This window comes from Phaenicophaeus curvirostris, chromosome Z, assembly GCF_032191515.1.
Source record: "Phaenicophaeus curvirostris isolate KB17595 chromosome Z, BPBGC_Pcur_1.0, whole genome shotgun sequence".
Taxonomy (NCBI): Eukaryota; Metazoa; Chordata; class Aves; order Cuculiformes; family Cuculidae; genus Phaenicophaeus; species Phaenicophaeus curvirostris.
In genome coordinates, this window is record NC_091431.1 from 44,718,368 (window position 1) to 44,740,702 (window position 22,335).

The window sequence follows — 22,335 nt, forward strand, 5'->3', positions numbered from 1 at the left end:
TTTTGTCTTTTGTATTATATAGATTTACTGTTACATGGATCAAAACATGAGAAAGTATGCATCCTTTTAAATTGTATAAAACATTCTGCTGTCAGAGATTGATTCTCATTATACAGGATGTTCCTTTCAATTGGATTCAAAATCAGAAAATAAAAATAAATCTTCCTTGGACAATTTTTAACCTAAGTTCTCTAACAGAATAACCTATTACGCATTTCACAAAGTTTTGGTTTGCTTTTTTCTTTTTCCTTAGGTGAGAAATTCATTGGACAGCAGCAAAATCTACAACAATTCAAAGTAAGATTTCACATGCACTCATTTTCTAAGAGTTTATTGTTGCAGATGTTTGCAATGTTAGTTATTTTTTTTTCTAAAAGACCTGTGATTTCTTTTAGTTTGAATTGTGTTTTTTACACACAAACATCTTTCTACTGTGCAATATTTAGTATGTTTTGGAAAGTGTATCCCTTTTGAAATCCCAAGACATTCTACTAGAAAAGAGTGCCTAATGCTCAGATCAGTATGTCATGTAATAAACTCCTCTATATATGTCCTAAGGTGCAGATCATGGTTCAGATTTTTTCTTGTTGGAATGAAAAAAAAACCTTAATGCTATGGTGTGAACTTATGGCGTGCTATAAATTAAATGGAAATTTTCGGAATGCATTAGAAGAGTAACAACAGTAACAACGAAGTATATGGAGCACTTATAGCCTTTGTTTTTTGTGGTATCTCATACTACCCTTAGTACAGTTGTCCTAGTCTTGGCTGGGATAGAGTAAATTTTCTCCCTAGTAGCTGCCATGTTTTGTGTTTAGTATGGGAATACTAAAAATATATATACCAACCAATATACGTATATTGGTAAATTGTTGCTAACTAATGCTTATTCTTGATGACATAGAACTGATTCTTCCCAGTAGTTGCTGGTTTTTAGATATAGTATGAGAAGAGTTTTGATAACACACTGACAGTTTTACTTTTTGCTAAGAAATCAAGGGAATTTTCAGTTTCCTGTGTTTTGCTAGTATACAGGTGCAGAGCCAGGGCAACTAACCCAAACTGCCCAATGGAATATCCTATAACATAATATCATGTTCAGTATAAAAATGGGAATCTGACTAGGGAGCAGACAGGTGATCGAGGCTTTGTGTTCTGTATTCTACTGTCACTGGACTCACTGTGATTTCTGCCCTCACTACTGTTGCTGCAATGGCTGTGATTTCTCTGCTTGCTGATACCACTATTCTTGCTAAAACAGCTACTCGGCATGGACTAATCATCAGGCAGTGACCATTTGTATTTGAATATATTCTATGATTATGATAATAATCATCATTATTATCATTACCATTATTATCATAGCCTCCTTTGTTGTTCCATGAAACCTGGGGATTTTTTTCAACCCACAAGTTTTCCTTTTCTTTTCTGATTCTCCTCCCCATCCCATTGGTTAGCAAGGGGTGAGAGACCAGCTGTGTACTCTCCAGCTGTCAGCTAAGGGCTAGACTACAACAACAACTAACACTCATCTTAAAGGTAAAGTAAGACTGGAAAGTAGTTCACTAGCAAGAAAACACTTTGTGCATCCGGATGATGATTTGCAGTGATGCAGACAGTTTCCCAATTTATAATACATTCTATGTATTATATAATATATGTATGATAAGGCATAGGAGATTTGGGGATGTTGATCATATTCTGAAAGAGCTAGTAATTTCTGTATTCAAGGGGAGTGTTCAAGTTTCATACAATAACCCACTATGTTTAACGAATTGATAGCAGAGCTGAAAAATGTGGTGAAAAATATCACATCTTTTTCTGGAGTTATTACAATTTTAGAGAAGTAAAACTACTGAATTCATTGTGGACAATGACAGAAGAATCCTAAGATGATTGAGTGAATGGAAAATAAATTGCCAGATGAAATTCAGCATGCAGACTCTAAAGTGATGCTCCCTGAGAAAAACAGCCCTACTATCACAAGCACTCACAATTTTATGGTGGCTAATTTCTGTTCAGCATTAGATAGTTCATCTCAAAGGTAAACACAACAAAATTGGATAAGATGAGAAGCAAGTTGGCCAAAAAGGTTGAAAATAACAAAATAGTTTTTGCATGAGTAATGACTATCTGCCATGCGTTCTTCAATCTGGAAGAGATAAACAAAGAAAACACCAGACAGAGGTTTATAAAATCATGTCTGATGTGTAGAAAATAAAAGAAGGAACAGTCATTCTTTTTTTTTCTTTCAGAACAAAACTATAGTCCAAAACCAGAAAGTAATAAATATAAGGTCCAGAATAAATTCAAGAAATGTGAAACTCCCTGCAAAAAGTTACTGAGGGTTCATATTTTCCATAGACTCCAGGAAAAGCCAGAAAAATTGTGTGGAAGAAAAATCTTGTAAAGCTGTAAATACACTGATACTACATATGGCTTCAGAAAGTCCCTAATGTGCAATTGTGTATATTATTCCCTCCATGCCCAGGACTAGTATCACTGCATATTTGTGCTGTTCTTATATTTCATGAAATTTCCATTATTAGCTACTCAATACCCCAGGGGTGCTATTGTGTTACTAAGACCTTCAGTCATTCTTGCTTTTATGATACAGCTTATATAAATGCTATCAAATGCAAGGTAACATGCAGAAATAAAGCTAGTGAGTTAAATATTTACCAGACACAGACCTTAGTCTCTTTCTAGCCTGCCTGTTTTGATGTAATTTTATACTTTAAGTTACTCTGAACCTTATGTTAAATGGCACTGGCAATACCAGAAGCCCAGAAAAAAGGCTTGTTGTTAAATATCAAGTTCAGGAAGGTTCATCCTTGTTGAGTTAAAGTGTGCTGGGTGTTCCTAGCAAACACAAATTGTGTTTTGTCCAGGCCTTAATGGAGGGAACTATTCTAAGCCAGAAGAGATTTACTGAATTGTCAGTGTTTTCTCAGACGTTCCTCAATGAGATATCCACACATTATAATACAGTGAGAAAATGTTACAGACAGGAAAGGTTGTTGTGACTCTAGGAATAAGATAGGGTTTATGAACATGAAAGAAAGAAAATTAAAATGATAGATTACCAGGAAAATGCTACCTAAGACATCTCTCTGTTATCAAAATTCAACAGATATTTAACTTTTGAATAGAAAAATTTTTTAGAGTCTTCTCTTTAAAAAGTTTGTAACAACAGGATTTATTTTATGGAGAGTGGGGTTTTTTTGCCACTCTTATTTATTTGCTTTACTGTGGAAAAGTGGGTATTAAAAATCACAGTGTGAAAGCTATTCTTAGTACAACAACCAATACATCCCTTGCTTTTTATTTTTATTTTCCAAGTTGACACAAGCTAGATAAGTTTCTGTTCTTTCTGGCTTATATTTTGATTGATGAGCTCACAGATCACTCTACTCTTGGACAGGAACTGTTACAGGGCTTTGTTTATCTGCAAGAGGTGCTGCTTAATGACATCAACCTTGATTAGTACAAGGCCTTATTTTAAAATTTCCTCTCTCTCTCAGTTTCTTTATGTTTCAAGTCAGAAAGAAACAATAGCGACAAACACTGGAAAATGGTATCTAGACCTAATTGACTAGCATATTTAAAGTGGGTTGTGGTTGCTTAGAAACATTTATAGCCTTTAACAGAAGTCTGATTATTAAATAGTCTGCAGGGCAATGTAAGTCAACATGTTTTCACAAGAGCAAGAATCAGAGTGAAAGATGGTCTGTGGCTTAATATTAAAGGGAAACATATTTACAAGTAACATTTTAATTTTTAAGCCCAATTAAACAATATTACTAAACAAATGTTGAATTACAATTATGCCAGTGCAGTAAACTCGGTGTCATGATGACTGTGGGCCAACATGCTGTTTATTCTGTAAGGCCCTCTGTTAATTCTAGCAGTGGTAATTTCTTCTCTGTGGCTGGTCTCGAGAGCTTGCAATTTACTGATTATTGTAAAGTGCATATTATGTAGAAAGAAGCTGATTATGGAGATCAAAGGACACTGAGATGTCCAAAGTGCAGCAGCCTTTGATTATGTAACAGCCTAATGATGAAAAAAATCTTACAGTGAAGGAGTACTCAAAGTCTGAATTTTGTAGAAGATAGAGTGCATAATATGTCCTTCAAAGGTACTGATATTTCCGATACAGATGACTTACTAAAAGTATCTAAAATAAACCTGATAATCAGCTACATTTATCAACTGAACTCTCATAGTCTAATCAGAGAATCACAGAGTCATAGAATCACAGAATCCTAGAAACATAGATTGATTTGGGTTGGAAGGGCCTTAAAGACCGTCTTGTCCAAACCCCCATGCCTCCGGACTCACTGTAACAGATCAACATCCTTCCTGTGCTGAGGACTCCAGAACTGAAAACAGTACTACAGATGAGTTCTTGCAAAAAGTGGAGTAGAGAGGGAGAATAACCACCCTCAGTCTACTGCAGCCAGGATGTGCTTGGCTTTCTGGGCTGCAAGCACACATTGCCAGCTCATATTGAGCTTCTTATCCACCAGAACCCTCAAGTCCTGCTTTCTGGGTCTACTCTCAATCTATTCTTCTCCCAGCCTGTATTTGTGCTTGTGATTGCCCTGACACAGGTGCAGAACCTTGCTCTTGGCCTTGTTGAGCCTGATGATGTTCACACAAGGTCACCTCTCAAGCCTGTCCCTCTGGATGATATCCCTTCCCTCCCGCATGTCAATTGCAACACAGAGCTTGGTGTCACTGGCAAACTTGTTGAGGGTGGCCTCAGTCCCACTGTCCATCATAGAAGGCAACCAAATTTATGAGGCAAAATTTATCCTTAGTGAAGCCGAGTTTACTATCACCAATCATTTCCTTATTATCCCTGTGCCTCAGTAGAGTTTCTGCTCCATGATATTGTTGGACACAGAGGTGAGACAATTAGTCTTCCATTTTTCCTTTTTTAAAAGTGGGAGTTACATTTCCTTTTCCAGTCAGTGGAACTTCACCAGACTGCCATGTTTACTTAAATGTGATGGGGAGTCATTTAGCAACTTCATCTGCTTGTTCCCTCAAGACCCGCAGAAGCACCTCATCAGGTCCCATGGACTTGCACACCTTCAGGTTTCTTAGATTTTCCTGCAAATGATCTCCTCCTACATTGGATGAGTCTTAAATCTCCCAGTTCCTGCATTAGCCTTCTGCAACTTGGATAGTGTGGCTTAACCCCTTGCTAGTGAAGACTGAGGCAAAAAAATTCAAGTACCTCAGCTTTCTCCATATCCTAGGTAACTAGGAGTTGTTTAGGTTGGAAAAGATTCTTAAGATGATAAGTCCAAACATAAACTTAACACTGCCAACTCCAGCACTAAACCATGTCACTAAACACCACATCTACATGTCTTTTCAATACCTCCAGGGATGGTGACTCAACCACTTCCCTGGGCAGCCTGTTCCAGCACTTGATAATACTTCCAGTGAAGTGACTTTTCCTAATATCCAGCCTAAACCTCCCCTGTCACAGTTTCCTCTCATCCTATCACTTGTTACTTGGGAGAAGAGAGTCATACTCGCCTCTCTACAACCTCCTTTCACACAGTTGTGAGAGTAATAATGTCACCCCTGAGCCTCCTTTTCTCCAGACTATACTGCCTCAGTTCCCTCAACCACTCCTCCTGACACCTAGGCTTGTTTAAGCCCATAAAATTTGCCTCAGACAATAAATGCAGTCTGTACAGATCCCACTGTACAGGCTTCCTTTCTGCAAGTAGATCAACAGTCTTGCCTAACCTGGTGTCATCTGCAAACTTACTGATGGAACACTCATCCAGATCATTGATAAAGATATTAAACAGAACGAGACCCAATACAGAACCCTGGGGAACACCACTGGTGACTGGCCACCAACTGGAGTCGTGTCTATAATTCTTTGGGCCTGACCATCCAGCCAGTTTCTTACCTAGCGAAGAGCACATCTGTCCAATCCGTGAACAGTTTTTCCAGGAGAATACTGCAAGACAAATGCAGGGTCTGGGATATTGAAGAATCATGCAATGTATGAGAAGATTAATACATTTTAAAAAAATGTAAATGACACTTATGATGTCATTTGTTTAGGGATCCTCCATGACTAAAAAATTTGTCTTTCTAAGGAAGTCCCAGATTTCTTCACAAAGCATTGATGAAATCTGAGGGAACATTAATTCTCTAAGTAATGTGTTTCTATTTCCTTCTACATATGAAACCATTCATACGTTGCTACAGCAATGAGGACACTTCAAGCTCTGAATCCTCATGAAAGACATGGCTGTTACTAAATTGACAGGTTTATAGTACACTTTTCTTTCTTGTAGCCTAGGACAATGTATTATGCAAAGGGTAGGATGATAAGAATTCTTTCCCATGTGTTTGAGATTTAGATTTAGACTTAAGTGCCCAAATTTTGTCAAGAAAAAAGATAAAGCATAAAAGCATTATAGGAATTTTGGCTTGTACATGAATTAGAGAACAAGTGCAGTGATTTTAAAAGGCATTTCTGTTACTAGGCAAATTATTCTACTACTTCTAATTAAAAACCCCTGACATTTCCAAATGATTAGCTCTTAATACCTACCACAAAAAAAAAAAAGGTAAAAGGAGTGAGAGGAAGACAGAAAGCATAAAAAGTAAATAAATCAGAAGCTTCTGTCTTAATCAGGACATACACTATAGAGATCATAAAATCTCATAATAAAATTGTGATTCTTCTAGGTTTCTTATTTACCTATCTTAAGAAGACATTATAAATGATGAAAAATACTCAGTAGATCAAGATGAACCTTCTTAACTTGAGTTAAGGTTTCATAGACAATGCCAGCTTTCAGATCCCTATGGACTTTTAATGCAAACATCCCTCTACCGCCACTAAATGGGACTAAGTCTGCAATGAAAACAGGAAGAATAACCATAAAATAAATAATGATTTCACACAGAACTATGCCACACAAATAAAATGCTCTCATGTTCCTAAAGTAAAACACTGAAAAACTAGAAATGAAAACACCGTCCAAACTCATTAATCTAAATCATTATTGTTGCCACACTGCATCAACAATATTCAGTAGGATACCCTGTTATTCAAGACCACGGTATGTCTTTGACAAACAACAAATTTGAATTAAAAAACCCCCACAGAATAGTAATGATCATCTTATTTTCTGTAGATTACATGCTTTTCATTTTATGATTTAATAGAAATCCATTAAATGAAACTATCATTAGGAAATATATACTCAGGATCTCCATTTAGGAGAATTGCAGTTAAAAACATATTACACCTCTGGACAGCAATAAAGGAAATGGGCATCAGTCTTACAACCTCAATGAGTCATATGGCCTTTTTGGCTTGAAAATATAATCATTTTTTGGAAAAGGTTAGCGGTTGTTTGTGATAACTCACTGGGGCATAAACTTGTCCTATGATACTTCAGAAAATAGAATCAATGATGTCATTTGATATTATTTACTTCGTATTTTCACATTAAGAACTTTATTAAGCAAGTTCTGGGATGTAAATGTTAGTTTCTATTAGAGAAGATCTGGGGCTCCTAGGATTACAGCGTAGTGTTACCTGACAGTTGCCAAAGAGGTAAACCTCTTCACATGCTTTCTATAATACTGTGTGATGTGTTTATGGAGTTGCAAGTATTCAGTGTATGATTTTTTTCTTTGCAAAGATAGCATATTTGAAGATAACCCATAAAAATGTCAGACGATAAGTTGCATGATGACTATGTTCTACTGGGGCATTTTTTTATTATAATTCTGCTAGAGCAGAACAATCAACTTATTTTTGATGTGGTAAAACAAAACCAAAACCAAACAGATGGGAACACCAAGGAAGAATATCTTACCAATGCTGATAAAAAGGCTTGTGGGAGTGTGCTTGAATTTTATGAATGTTTTAGTATTTTTCTAACTATAAGAAAGTTTTTAAGTTAATTAACGTTACAAATAAAAATGGTAGAAACATTTTTGTATATAGTAAGTTGGAATTATGAAACTTAATATTTTGAAGATATTCTTACACTTTTGTTTTCCCTAATTCAAACTAATTTGAGTTTCCTAGAAGGAACTGATAAAAACATTTCTTCAATAACTACTGTAATAATAAATCTCTAACCATCACTATTATTTTAAAATAATACAGTAAAATTCTATAGACCTTAAAGTGTAGAGTGTTTTATTCCCTCTCTCTTCAGCTAGATAGTTAATGGAATTCCAGTACTGTGAACCAGAGCAGTACCATCCTACAGAAGGGATGTTAGCTGTCTGTTTCCTTGAAACTCACAGAAGGAGATTGTTTTATCAGTTTGCAATTGAGAAGGAAAAGACATCAAAATGATTTATTAAAATGGCATGGCTTGTGATTTATTGTGTTAAAAATTGGTTGGAAAAGACCATTAAGTCAGTTAAAATAGGAGTAAGTACACAACAAAAGCAAATAGCAAGTTGTTCTCTTTCCTGTATTATTGATTAGCTCATTATTCTATATTGACTGTAGTGCAAGACCATTTACATAATTAAAACCTCTTCAAATCTAAGTTTGCATAAAGACACCAAGAACCCACTTGTCCAGCCATTTTAGCCTCAATTATTGAGTTCTGAAAATATGATCACACAGCCCAGAGAGAGATTGCACTCCTTACACTCGTTTAAGTTCCATGGAAACTCTTTTCATTTACATAGAAGTAGAACTGAATTCCTGAATTGCTGTAATTTTAATTCATGTATGAATGTGTATCTTTTATCACTGCAAATATCTAGATTTGAATTCTACCATTTTTATTTGGATAAAAGCACTAAAGCAGCTCTAGAGATACTTTAAATACATACCAGCTGAATATTTACTCCATTTAAGGATACTGTCAGTACTGACTGAAGAATGGCAAGTCAGAATCCACAGGTTCCAGTGGCTCTGAATGAAACTGACATGTTACCTTTGTGTTTATAAGACAGGGAATTAGATGAAGCTGTGAATTTAAACATGTTTGGGACTGATTCTATACCAGTTTTATTAAACCTGTCATTAATATGCTATTTTCTTTTTTGGATGGATTAAACTTGTGGGGACTATAAAAGAAATTATGGTCTAGACACCAACAATTAATGTTGTGAGTACTGTTCTCTTGCTGTGGGCACTGTGTGTCTTAATAACACATTTAAAGATTTAGCTTATTGTTTCTCTTGGTTGGATGCTGCTATTGGACTCTTTTTTAATCCTGCTGTGATCACAGGTATTAGTTTATCTGACTTCTTTTCAGCAATCAAACTGATTGTTATTAGACTGCTTAGTAACATATTTTAATTCTGGTGTTACTATTTGTTCATGGAGAGATCTATTCTATTTTATTCTTGTAACCATTTTGTCCCAGTTTCATGTGGAATGTTTTCTGAAGTAAGCTGTCTGTGATTCAAGAGCAGTACATCACTAAATACTCCTTTATAATTATTAAAAGCATATATTAGATGTAGGAAAGCAGGGTAGTCAGCCCTGCAACATGAAACCTAGTAACAAGAGAAGAATATTCATTCACCTTTTTTAAGGTCTTGCATTTTTTCTGGACAAAAAGGTCTGTAATTTAATTAATTGAAGAAGAAGCCAGGAATTTATGTTTGATCATAGCAGAGTGTATTCTGAAGCACTATAAACATGAAAAGGCTAATGAGTTGCTAGTATGAATGAGGCAAAATATTTTTGAAAGAAGCAAGGAAGTATTTAAACCATTAAGAATGCCTTGCAGAGACTCCAGTCGGAGTGCTAGGCAACTCTGAGTGTGAGAAAAATTATGTGATGTGCTCCTACGGGTCAGCAGTCAACTTCTGTCACTACTGCAATCCACCATTTAGCAATCCAATGTCCTGCTATTTCACATGACTTTCTGCTGCTACACTCCATCCCTAAACATGTTTTGATGCAAGATACCTTGCTTAAAACTTTCCTCTTGACTTGAATTAGGATTAAATATCCCAGAAAGCTGACATAACTCAGACAAAACAGCATTTCCCTCAAGCTGCAATTTTCTGCTAATATTTTCTGTCCATTGTGACACAAATATATGGTCTATAAAAAGTAAATATGTGGAGGTATAGAAGAGTCTCTAACACAATTAGGAAAATGGAGACTTCTTCAATGTAGACAAAAAGATACTGGCTTATTAAACTTAGTAAAGTAAAGGCTGAGAAGTTAAATAAATCCTTTATATATACCTTGAACAAATGTATTTATTATAAATGCATCTAGGAGATCAATACCAGGTAGGAAAAACTAATGTACAAGCTATAATCCTGAAACAAGATAAAACTGAGATTAACAGATCAAATTAGAACAAAGAACAAAAATCAGTAGATGTCTGGTTTAGTGTTTGGGGATTTCTTTTTAACTGTCAGATATGTGAAGTCCTGGAACAGCCACCTAAATAGTGACAGGGAGGAACCAACACAATTTCAAGAGCAATTTCAGTAAATCGTTCAATGACTGACGGACAGGAGAGAGGACATTCAGGCTGCTGGTGTTCAGTTTCAGAAATTGGGTTTGTTGGGCTCCCTAAGGGGGAAAAGGGAAGATGTCACGTTTTCCGTCTCTTCAGAAACAATTAACAAGAATTTTGATGTGCTAGGCTATATTAACCTTATGATTCTTGGCTTCAGTGCTTGTGAGGACGGGTGAGAAAGATGCTGATTTCTACATTCCTTGTGTTGCAAAGCTTGTCTTTAAGGCCTGCGTGTATTAGTCTTTTAGTGAACCAAAGAAGGACAACCAAAGCAAAAACAATTTCACAATGTCAGGATAGCTGTTCTACTGGTACCACTCAGAACAATCTGCTCTTTGGCACTACTTTTAGAAAAACTGTCTGAAACTGTATTATGAAAGACAGGAAAAAGTACAAATCAGATTTGAGGCACATATACAGAATGCATTTTCTGTCATTGCCTATGCCTTCCCTTTCTTTTCTGCTACTTCCATATTACTTACACAAATACTATTTCAGAACATACACATCCTTATCACCAAAGTCCTGTATGGAGTCCTCCAATGGCAATAACACTAATATTTTGCTTCTGAGGCATGGAGATATTTTTTTCACCTGTATTCTCTTAGTTATTTTAAAATATAGATAATGTACTAGTCTCCATAGGAAAGCAGTTAGGCATTCAGTTCATTACATATGACTCAAGTTGTTTTGTTTTAGGCTTAAAATTAGCGAGATGGTATCACTCTCAAGTCTTAGCTCTGGCTCTCATTACGGTTTTACATTTCAGCTAAAGGCTTTCTATTTGCAGAAAGCGAATGCCAATGAAAAGCCAAGGATGAACTTGCAGTTATGATTAGAGTAGAGACTATGGCATAAAATTCTTATATAATTGCAATATTAATATTAGCAATAAGAGGACCACGCTGGCTTAACGTGGTTATCTTTCACAGAGTATTTGGAGGAGTGCATAAGGACTCTGATCTACAGTGGTGTTATGCTATTAATTCTTCATGTCTTCCTGTCATATGGAATACTTCCAATGCTCTGACCTTCTATAATTACTGATGCTAGTATGTCAGAATTACTTTCCTGAAGTTAACAAAATACTCTATTGCTTAAATCATTAATTGAAAGACATATTAAAGTATATCTGAGAGCAATGTGTATCTAATTTATAATTATATACATAAATCATAAACTCAGTGGATTAGGCTTTTTCTTTTCTAAAAAAAAAATTTAAGTATTGTGATTTGAATCTAGCCTGGATCTTAAGTAGATTTCTGTAATATATCTCCCATAGAAGAAGTATTTAATAGTCCAAGGCTTTTTTTTCAATACCTTGCATTGTTTTAAAAACATTTATCAATAAGGGGTTTGTATAATAGTTAAGTTGAACTTCCCCAGTTCATAGCAATTGTAACTTTGGAGCAAGTGTTGGAGAAAACAAGATCTTCATTTTAAAGATTCATTTATGCTTAGTGTCTTACCTTCATCATAAGCATTCTACCTCAAATGCATGCATTGTTTTAGAAGAGAGGATGTAAGATGAAGATAAAAAATAATCCTTTGAACTTAGTTCTAGTAGCTGAACATTAGATATCTGCCAGTGTTGGTATGAACAAATATAAGCTTGAAATTTAAGTGTTACTGATTATAAAATACGCCTCCTGAAAGAACCATAGTCAGTCATTTTCAAATAAATGGGTGAATATTCCACAGTGAAACCAAAAAAAAGAGGTAGGCATGTTTACATTGTCTTGTAGGTCACAGTGCCAGAAATGCCTCCACTGACAGAAACATCCACCAGGAAGTCCATGGGCATGGCCAAGAAACTTATGGGTGAATTTGCTCAGATGTGTAAGCAGCAAAGCATGTTCATGCAGCTTTGCCCCTGAGCTACTGAGCTCTGAAAAGTGCCAGGGCTTGTTAGGCTTACAGACTGTGCCTTGCTAGCAGAGGCATACTGCTTCTAGATGAGATTTGGCTTCCATGCAGTTACCATAGTCCCTGATGCTGCCACGATCGTATTAGGATGGGTGAAGTGGATGCAGGTGTTTTGATTGCTATGATGTGGGCAGTCTCATTCTTATAGGAAAAAAGACTCCTTGTGCTAGTCCTTAATAAATGCTATACTGCAGCAGAAATGATATCTCAACATTGCATTAAAATGATCTCCAGCATTTGGTACAGATATCAAATTAAATAAGCACTGAATTTGTAATAGTTTAAATGATGCATAACTAATTTTTGGGCTATGAGTTTTTCCTATGTATCCATCAATGAAATTGTTTGTAGAAGTTTGTGGAAATCTAAAAGTGTGTGGCATTTACTTATTCAAATATACATAGATTATATTTCCTGCCTAAAAAATATTTTAAAATTTCTAATTTTATTTAAAAAATAAAAAATTCTCTTCAGAATTACAATTTTTATAACTTTTTTTTAAAAAATGGTAGATCATATCAGCATTGTGTCTCGTAATGGAGCTGCAGAAAGCAATTTCATCTTCCAAATAAATTGGTTTTTTGAGTATTCAGCAGTAACTACTTTTAATTTTAAGATATGCATATGCCATGTTAGAATATGTCCACATATTACTTTTTCCTAGGATTACATATCATTTTACCACTGCTAGTAGTATTTCAAAATATTTAATAAAATGGAAGAATCAAGCACAGTTTTGAGATTAATATACAAAACTTCCCAGGATGTTTTTCCTAAACTAACATTTGTTACAAAATCTGCTTTAGAATAGTTCTTCTGACTTGAGCAGTACATTGGGAAATATCTGAACATCTTACATCTGAAAGCAACATGCCAAGATATGACTGCACTCTGTTGTGCTCCGAAAGGGAAACTATATGTCTTCCTCAAAAATATTCTCATGTATCACTAGTAATAGTTTAACTTAAAAACATCTGCGTTTAGTGGAGTATAAAGAAAGAAGTTTATCTTTTTTTATATAAATTGGGTTTTACGTATTTCTTAATCTGCTTTTGCTTGAAAGACTAGCTTCTTGTGGCAGATCTGTCTTGATATGAATGACAAGAAGAGGAGGAGAAAAAAAGGTTTTCTAAATTCTCCACTACAGTTCCTTCAACAACTAATACTTTTCAATACTATTATTCATCAGCAGATCATTTCAGTACTTACTTTTCTAACTATCTCTGTGGGATTCAGAAAGTAGTAAGAATCCTGGGGTCTGCATCCACCACCTATTGAGTATGCTCGTGTGTACATATTGTGAGCTCTAATGAGAACAGTTACAGATAGGTATTTTTGTTATTGTGTCTTCCTATTCTTTTCTGAGATCAATGCTAAGGGAAAAGTGTGGTACACATCGTATACTCAGATTTTATTTTAGGTATGAACTTTAGCTCCACTCACTAGCTGGCCTTTAAAGGGCAAGATAAATACCCATAAGTGAAAAATGATGCATTTGTATTCTTTTTAAACAAGCAGAATCATGTGTCCTTAAAATCAAAGGTCATCTCTCTTTCTAACAGTCTTTGAGCTTTTCTACTTTTGGTTCTATGAAAAACCAAGAAGTTATATTTCATTACTGACTTTTTCATTAGATCCAGTACATTTCTGAGTCTTTAGGTAGCACGCACATCAGTAGACCATATAAATTGCAGTCTTTAATTTTCTTGGGACTACCAAAGTGAAAAACTTGCAAGAGAAATCATTTTAGGTCAACTTAAAACAAAGTTCATGCATCAGAAACAGTGAGGAGAGGATATTTTGCTTATATCAGGACAGTTTTCCAATGGATAACATTTTCTTTCTCATTTTTCTTCCAAGTTTTTCAAAAGAGAAAAGGAGAGGCGAAAACCAACAGCAACAACCAAACCCGAAGCTTCAGTCTTGCATGAATACGTGAAATTCAAAAGAAAGAATCAGTGCTTATTGCAAGTATGGGCTTATTCCTAGTACTCAGACAGCCCTATAAATACTAAAACCTGCCACAGCTTCCAACACCTACTCACACATGCCCAGTGCACCCAGTAAGACTATAGCATGCTTCTCTGAAACAAAATGGAGGAAAAGTATCCCAGACTTTGAAAGCTTTTTATTCTCTAAATAAATAGGATAAAAATCACCATTTTGTAGTCATCAGTTTCAGTTGAAGCTGCCGTTACAGATCATTGTAGAAACTGGCTTTAAAAAGTAATAACAGTTATCACCTTGAATCCTTTAATCCTGCTGCTCCTTTTCTTATGTAGACATCTATATTTGTATAAAGCTTTATTATTTCCTGGTGCAGAGATTTTATTAGTTCTCATCTCTCTCCCTTTCTGTTCCACTGGCTGCATACCTAGAGTGTATTTATTCGTATAATTCCAATGCAGAAATCATTGTGTTAGAAACAGTCTTTGAAAAGGGTAAATATAACTAAACTGGTGTATTTCTATCTTTAATGCAGGGAGTTTGGGTGGTTCCAATTGTTCCTATTCACGGTTGTTAAGCAGAGAGGCTTTGGTTTATGTGTTCAAAAGTCCTGTCAAACTAGGTCCTCATCTATAGCATGGCTATTCCGGTCCAGGGTCTCCTGTTCAAAACAGTGATAAAGTGAAAACTCCCTGGAGGAGGGCTGAGTAAAGAGAACTGAAGGTTTTGTTACTCAAATAGTCAAAAGAATACTTGACCAATATTTGGTTCCTTTTTACTAAACTTTGGAAAGGAAAAGAGAATGTGCAACACCAACACAGAATTTAATATTTTGCTCCTTATCCCACTTCCCTGAACACTGACTAAAGTAAAAATGGCTAAAATTTCTTTTCAGCAGATGTGTTTTCTAATAGCAACTTTGGTGCTGTATTTGTATCTGTCAATATGTACATTGTACGCAAATTATACTATTGTATAATTTTTTTTCAGAAGGAAGAGCATAAGTCAATTAAAAAACAATTACACATCGTATTTCTATAACTTTCAGCATTTATATTAATACTGAAGTTTGAAGAAAAACTTTTCATTGTAGTTTTGTTACTCCTAAATTACCTTTTTAATGAAGTAGGAAAGAAAGGGCATAAATTACCTCCAATGTGTTTTCTTAACCTCCTGTATTTGCTGTTTGCAGACTTATTACAGTATGAGAATACAGGGAGGTTAATGGTTCTTTTTTCCTCTTAGTAAATACCATTAAAATAGATCTGAGGATAAACTATGCAAATTTAAGAGTGCAAGATAAATATGTGCTGTTTCCTGATGCTAATAACACTGTTATGAGGCTTTTTGCTTCACAAGATTCCATTTAATTACAATAGAAAAAATGCTGGAATAAACTGTTAATCGACAGCATATAGGTACATTTTCAGCAACATTTTGAAGCTTAGTTTTCATACATAGTCTTTTTGCTTATTATCACCCCAGTTCATTTTCTTTTATGATTTTTATCAGCATATGCAAATCACATGTAAAATAAGATTTCTGACTGAGTGTTAGTTGTTGTCATTAGTGTTACTCAATAATTTTGACCTGTATTGACATGTTGTCAGGTAACTGGAGAGGTTGAAATAAGAATTTGCTGGCCAAAGTATGAGCAAGTTTCTCTTCATTTCTAGTACTGACCTTTATAAGCATCTGGGTGAGATCCATTTCAGAGTCTTGTCCTTCTCAGACTACATTATTACAGGTTAGGGGCATTCCCTGAATGAAAATCTTGAGGGTTTAAACACCACAGTATCTCTGTGTTGATTTACTATTGTACTAAATACAAGTGGTCAGACAGTACAAAAGCACCGTTACAGTCAATAGTGTAAAAGATGGATTTTAATTAAGACCAGGAGACAAAATTGTGCTCTAGGGAAAAAAATTGATATATAAGATGAACTTTTAGAATCCATTTTCAATACTGTACATTTTCTATTCTGAAACTCTATATTGCTGGTGTTTTATTCACAAGTTCCATTGCTGCTAGTCTGCCAGTTTGTTATGGAAAAAGAAAGCAATGCAGTGCTCCCCTCACACAGTAATTATGTTTGGTGGACTCAGAGGCTCATATATAAACACAATTCATGGCAAGTAGAGTTTGTAATCACCAACAATATTACTTTTGTTTCTTCATGTCTTTTCAGGAACCTGCAACCATCTTACAATCCTCTGTTAACTGTGTCACCTCTGTGAGAGCGCTATTGTTATGGCTTTGATCTGTCAAGACTATTAGTGATCTGAGACCTGTTTCAAGTCTTTGCTATGTGTTTTTACCATGTGATGGGTTGGTAATTTTCACTGAAACATCAAACTTGCACTTATTCTAGTGTTCAAGTAAATTGAATAATTGTCCCACTCTAAACTCCACAAAGTAGAATTTAATCTGAAGCAATGTTTCGCCAATTCTGAACGCACATAAAATACTAGCAGCCATAAAAATTGCCATGGAGGAATTTCTGTGATGCAATTTTAATGAATAATTCTGTGAAATCAATTAACACACTTTATTTAGTCATAAAATTCCTCCTTAATGACCAAAGAACTGCACAACTATGTCCATATTTCCCAGTAGATTTTTTTGTTGGTGGTGATGTTTTTACATTTATTAATAGTTACAGTTAATCTTGTAGACTTTACAAAATACCATAGGTCTGACTGATTTAATTTCTCTCTTCAGAGCATGATTAACTACTTGTACACAGAAATTAAGGTTTAAAGAACAGAAGTGCTACTACACGAAATTCTTTTGGTTAGTTTTTTTTCTAAACAAAAACCAAATTTCTTTTAAATATCTTGATAAATAAATTTTGTAAATATAAAGGGAAATTAACATGCTTTCATGCAGAGATTTGAGGTTCTTTAATTTTTTTTTAAGTCCATTCTAAACAGAGCATTTGATGGGAGTAACTTTTTTCTACTGATGTTTCTATAAATATTTTAAATAAATCCTAAGCAAAACTTCCAGAAAACTTAGAGATTCTCTGTGTTTTAAACAACTATTCCTTCACCTCTCATGAACACTTTGATAGATTAGAACAAAAACATTTGTGGATTATCTTTAAGAAGAAGGGGATTTTCTTGAAAAGACCAACTTTTTACTAAAAGTTATTACACCATTGTCATGTGCAAACTGACAACTTTGACAAGGAGACCTCATAAACTACTCTGTGTATAACAAAAATCTCTCATTTAAGAAAGGACTGATAGATAAGAAACTGACAAAAGTCAGATATATCAATAAGTGACATTTACTATAAGATTTTCTTATTCGCAAAGAGAATAGCACAGATCTTTATTGTCTCTTTCTTTCTCTTTTGTTTTACCAAAGCACCAAATATACTTCAAACATTTAACAGTACAGTACAGCACATTGAATAGTACTCTTCTCCTCTTTCTTTTTATGTGTCACAATAACTTAACAAATTATTCCCACCTACTCCTGAGGCAATTTTAAGACATTGCACCAGGATTTACTGTCCAAACTACTGCACAGGCACAAGCACAGAGGGTGAAATACATTGTGATTATTCAGATAGCTGGCTTCTGCATGCAGAAGGTGAACATTTTAATTGCTGCTCTAAAGGACGCATAAAGGACTTAGTAACGAAACAGTAAACTAGTCTAGCACGTAATGATGTGGCCTGCACATAATAATGAACATAGCAGCTGGCAGACAGTGCAAATGGCAGTAGAAATTAGAATATTTTAGCTTTCTCATTTTGTCTGCTGTTTGGACTTGAGTTCAAAAGGAATTCTGTGCTAAAACTCACACTTAAATAAACAGCTGAAAGCACACACACTGTACGTCCATACACAGGCCACTCGCACCTGACATTGCTTCTTCAGTGTGCTTATTTAGGAAAGCATCCTTTCTTTTCTCTAATGAAAGATGTGCCTTCTTTTTATTCCTCATCAAATAGATGAGCTTGAATTTTAGATTAAATTTCTTATGTATAAATATTTTCATCCTGGTTTATATCATCTCCTCTCCATTATATGCCTTTCTAAAATACCTTGATTTTCCTTATGTGAACTGTTGCTTTGCAAAAAGTTTGACGGATATGATGCACTTGTTGTTTTTAAATCTTATTTATAATTTTGCTGTTTATCTTTCATGGCATAGAAGAAGTAGTTAAAGAACAAGCTGGCAACATTCAAACAAAAATATTTGAAAGCAAAATTACAATATTTGTTGCATGAAATTGCTTAGAAAATTTAGTAACAATTCTTCTATTTTTAAAAATATTTTTGTACAATGTGACTCTAATAGAAAAATCCCATTTTACAGGGAAAACCTAAACAACATTTAAAAAAAAAAATTGAAAAAAACAGGTATTGAGTAACTGGTTAAAAATAATGTATTTAACATTCTTTCCTTATGCAAGGTAAGTTGGATGGCAATGGGAAGGTCCATGAGACATCATCAATACATTTTTGCCTTCTGGTAGTCATGGACTATCAAAACAGGAACAACTTTAAACAAGAAATATTGGTTTAATGAAGTAAGGCTGTATATCCTTTGTAGCTGATGGTGTGCTCAATTACTCATGTTAGTGAGAAGTGTTGATTCATCTAAAGATAATGCTGCTTCAAACAGATGATGTTCTGTTTGTACAAGTGTTATAATGCACTATGTACACACAGAGAGTATATAGTCCACAGACAATCAAGATGATAAAAATGAAATCATAGAATCATGGAACCATAGAATGGTTGGGTTGGAAGTAATCGTTAAAGATCATCTAGTTCCAAACTCTCTACCATAGCCAGGGACATCTTTCTGTAGAATAAGTTGCTCAAAGTCCTTTCCAGCCTGGCCTTGAACCCTCTCAGTGATGAAGCATCCACAACTTCTCTGGACAACCATTTCTTGTCTTTTACCACCCTCGTTGTAAAAAATGTCTTCCTTATTTCTAAGCCAAAACTATCCTCTTTTAGTCTGAAAGCATTGCCCCTTTACTGCCACTACAGGCCCTGATAAAAAGTATTCCCCTGTCTTTCTTAGAAGCTCCTTCATGTATTGGAATATCATGATAAGATCTTCCCAGAGTCTTCTCATCTGCAGGCTGAATAACCCTAATTTTCTCAGCTTTTCTTCATAGGAAAAGCATTCCAGCCCTTTGACCATGTTTGTTGCCCTCCTCCAACCAAATTCATCCATTAAATAGTGCATCCACTATAACCACATATCTTCATGTCATGGATGTCATACACAACCATACCAAAGACCTTACAAATGTCAAAGTAACATCAGTTCTTTTTCCCTTATCCACCATCCTTACCCAGTGCAATCACCAACTTATAATATCTAGGCACCACTTGTCCTTGGTGGAGCTACGTTAGCTGTCTCTAACCACCATTCTGTCTTCCATATGCCTTGGTATAGATTCCAGGAGGGTCTTTTCCATGACCTTACTAGGCCAAGAGGCAACGCTGAGCAGTTCGTAGTTTCCAGCATCGTCCTTTTTACCCTTTTTAAAAATAGATGAAATATTCCTTTTTCACTGATCACTGGGGATTTTGAATGTCATGACTTTTCAAATACAATGAAGTGTAGCTTAGTAACTACATCTGCCAGTTCCCTCAGGGGCATGGGATAAATCTTTTTGGTCCCATGGGCTTGTGTAAATTCAGGCTCCTCAGGTGGTTCCAAATCTCATCTTCTCCTACAAGTGGGACTTCTTTCCTCCAGTTCTTGCCTTGAGTTAGAATCATAGAATTACGGAATGGTTAGAGTTGGAAGGGACCTTAAAGATCACCTAATTCCAACGCCCTGCCATGGGCGGGGAGACCTCCCACTCGGGCAGGCTAGTCAAGGCCACATCCAATCTCACTTTGAACACTTCCAGTGAGGGGGCATCCACAACTTCCCTGTGCAACATCCAGTGCCTCACCACCCAGGCACAAAAGTATTGATGATGTCTCATGGGACTTCCCATTGCCATCCAACTTAACTTGCATAAGGGAAGAATGTTAAATACATTATTTTTAAATAAAATGAAGAATTACTTCTTAATGTCTAATCCAATTGTCCCCTCCAATTTAAAGCCATTCCCCCTCATCTTATCACTACATGCCCTTGTAAAAAGTTCCTCCCCAGCTTTTTTGTAGAGTTTGGAGTACCTCAGCCTTATTCACATCAGTTGTCACCAGATACCCTGCCTCATTTATTGCAGGGATACAATTTCTTTTGCCTTCTTTCTCCAAGCAACTTACCTGTAGAAGGCCTTCTTATTACTCATCACATCTCTTGACAAATTTAGAGCTACCTGTGCCTTAGCTTTCCTGACCCCACCCTTACACTCCCAGAGTTCCTAGATTCTTTCTGAGCTGTCTGTCCCTGCTTCCACAGCCTATGCATTTCCCTCCTATATGTCTGTTTGACCAGAATGTCCTTATTCAGCCATGCCGGTCTCCTGCCTTCCTTGCCTGTTTCTTAAATAACTGAATGTTTGCTTTATTAAATTCATAGTCTTGACAATACTTTTCACCTGGATTTTATCTATCAATTCCACCATTTAATATCTCATTAATTCCACCAGGGTATGATCGCTGCAGGCCAGGCTACCACCAGTCTTGACCTTTCCAACAAGTTCCTCTGTGTTGGGAAGCAATGGGTCCAATGCAGACTCACCTCTGTTTGGGCTGTCTATCACCTGGATTAAGAATTTATCCTCAGTGCACTCCAAGAGTCTCCTAGACTGCTTGCAGCTTGCTGTGCTGCTTCTCCAACAGATGTCAAGATAAAGGCATGTGAACAGGATTCTTCATATATGTGAAAAAGAATGCTTCACCAGCTTCTTTTCCTTGATCAGGTAGCCTTTAATAAAGATCCACCATGAGACTTCCTTTGCTGGTTTGGCCTCTAATTTTCACTCAGATCTCTAGAGCTGTGCATTGCTGTTTTTTCAGTTAAAGTCTGTTGGTTTGGGTTTTTTTATATAGAGAGTACTTGATCCTTATTTTTATGTAAAGGGCAACTCTTTCGCCTTTCCTTCCTTATGCCTCCTGAACATATATGGAAATTCCCAGAACTTATATCTCCTGAAGAGCTTATAGCCATCGATTGCAAACACTCCAATCATGATTCATCCCATCAAGTTTCAGTGATAGGGATCAGATCATAGATTTCCAGCTGCAACAATGGTTTCTTGCTCTTCCTGTTTGTTATCCATACTGCACACACTGGTGTAGAAATGTTTCTGCTCAATTGTCAACTGCCTCACCTTTTTATTGGAAACTTTTTGGAGGGTTTGGGGCATTTCTCACTCCTCCAATAGGTGCATTTTTACATTCTGTTATTTGTGAATACAAAATTTTCACAGCTTTGGACCCCAGTTCCCAAGTTCCTTAGTTTAAAAACAATTCAGTAAGTCAACCAATCTGCCATAATAAATAAAAAATGTTCATTTAATACTACACATCCTGTATATGTTTAATGAGTAGATAGGTTACGTTATTAATGAAATTATTTGAAATTTTTAGTAGTCAATTACAGGTGTCACCCATCAAATTACACAGATGATTTTTTTTCATTTTTCTTGTTATCTAGAAGCATGTCTTAGTGTGTACATTCTTTATAATTAGAACATTACTCCCTTTTTAGTATAAAATAAAGCTTCTAAGTTAAACAATCCAGCTTATGAAGTAAATACTAAAAATGAAGGAATAAAGCTGAAAAAAACTAGGTATGTACCTGGTTATGTGTCAGCTGAGCCACAGTTTTCATACGTCAAGAAAGAAACCTCCTTATTTTCATGCCAAATTCCAAGGAACAGTGATGTTTCATTTTAGGTATCAATTTGATTCTTAAAACCCCTGTTTGTTTCCTAATTCTGTGTGAACCTCTAGATCCATGGAAAAGCAAGGTGACATAAATTGTGAAACAGACTGAAAAGTGTCT

At 35.5% G+C, this 22,335-nt stretch overlaps 1 protein-coding gene across 29 annotated transcripts in view; it reads left to right on the forward strand.

Annotated features, from left to right (window-relative positions):
- The first annotated feature begins 253 nt into the window (after positions 1-253).
- PTPRD (protein tyrosine phosphatase receptor type D) overlaps positions 254-22,335 on the forward strand; it is a 477,045-nt gene continuing 454,963 nt past the window's right edge. For all 29 annotated transcript variants that reach the window (XM_069880847.1, XM_069880848.1, XM_069880854.1 and 26 more), the window contains exon 1: positions 254-297. The gene's annotated coding sequence lies outside the window, so the exon portion shown is untranslated. The remainder of the gene's footprint in view (positions 298-22,335) is intronic.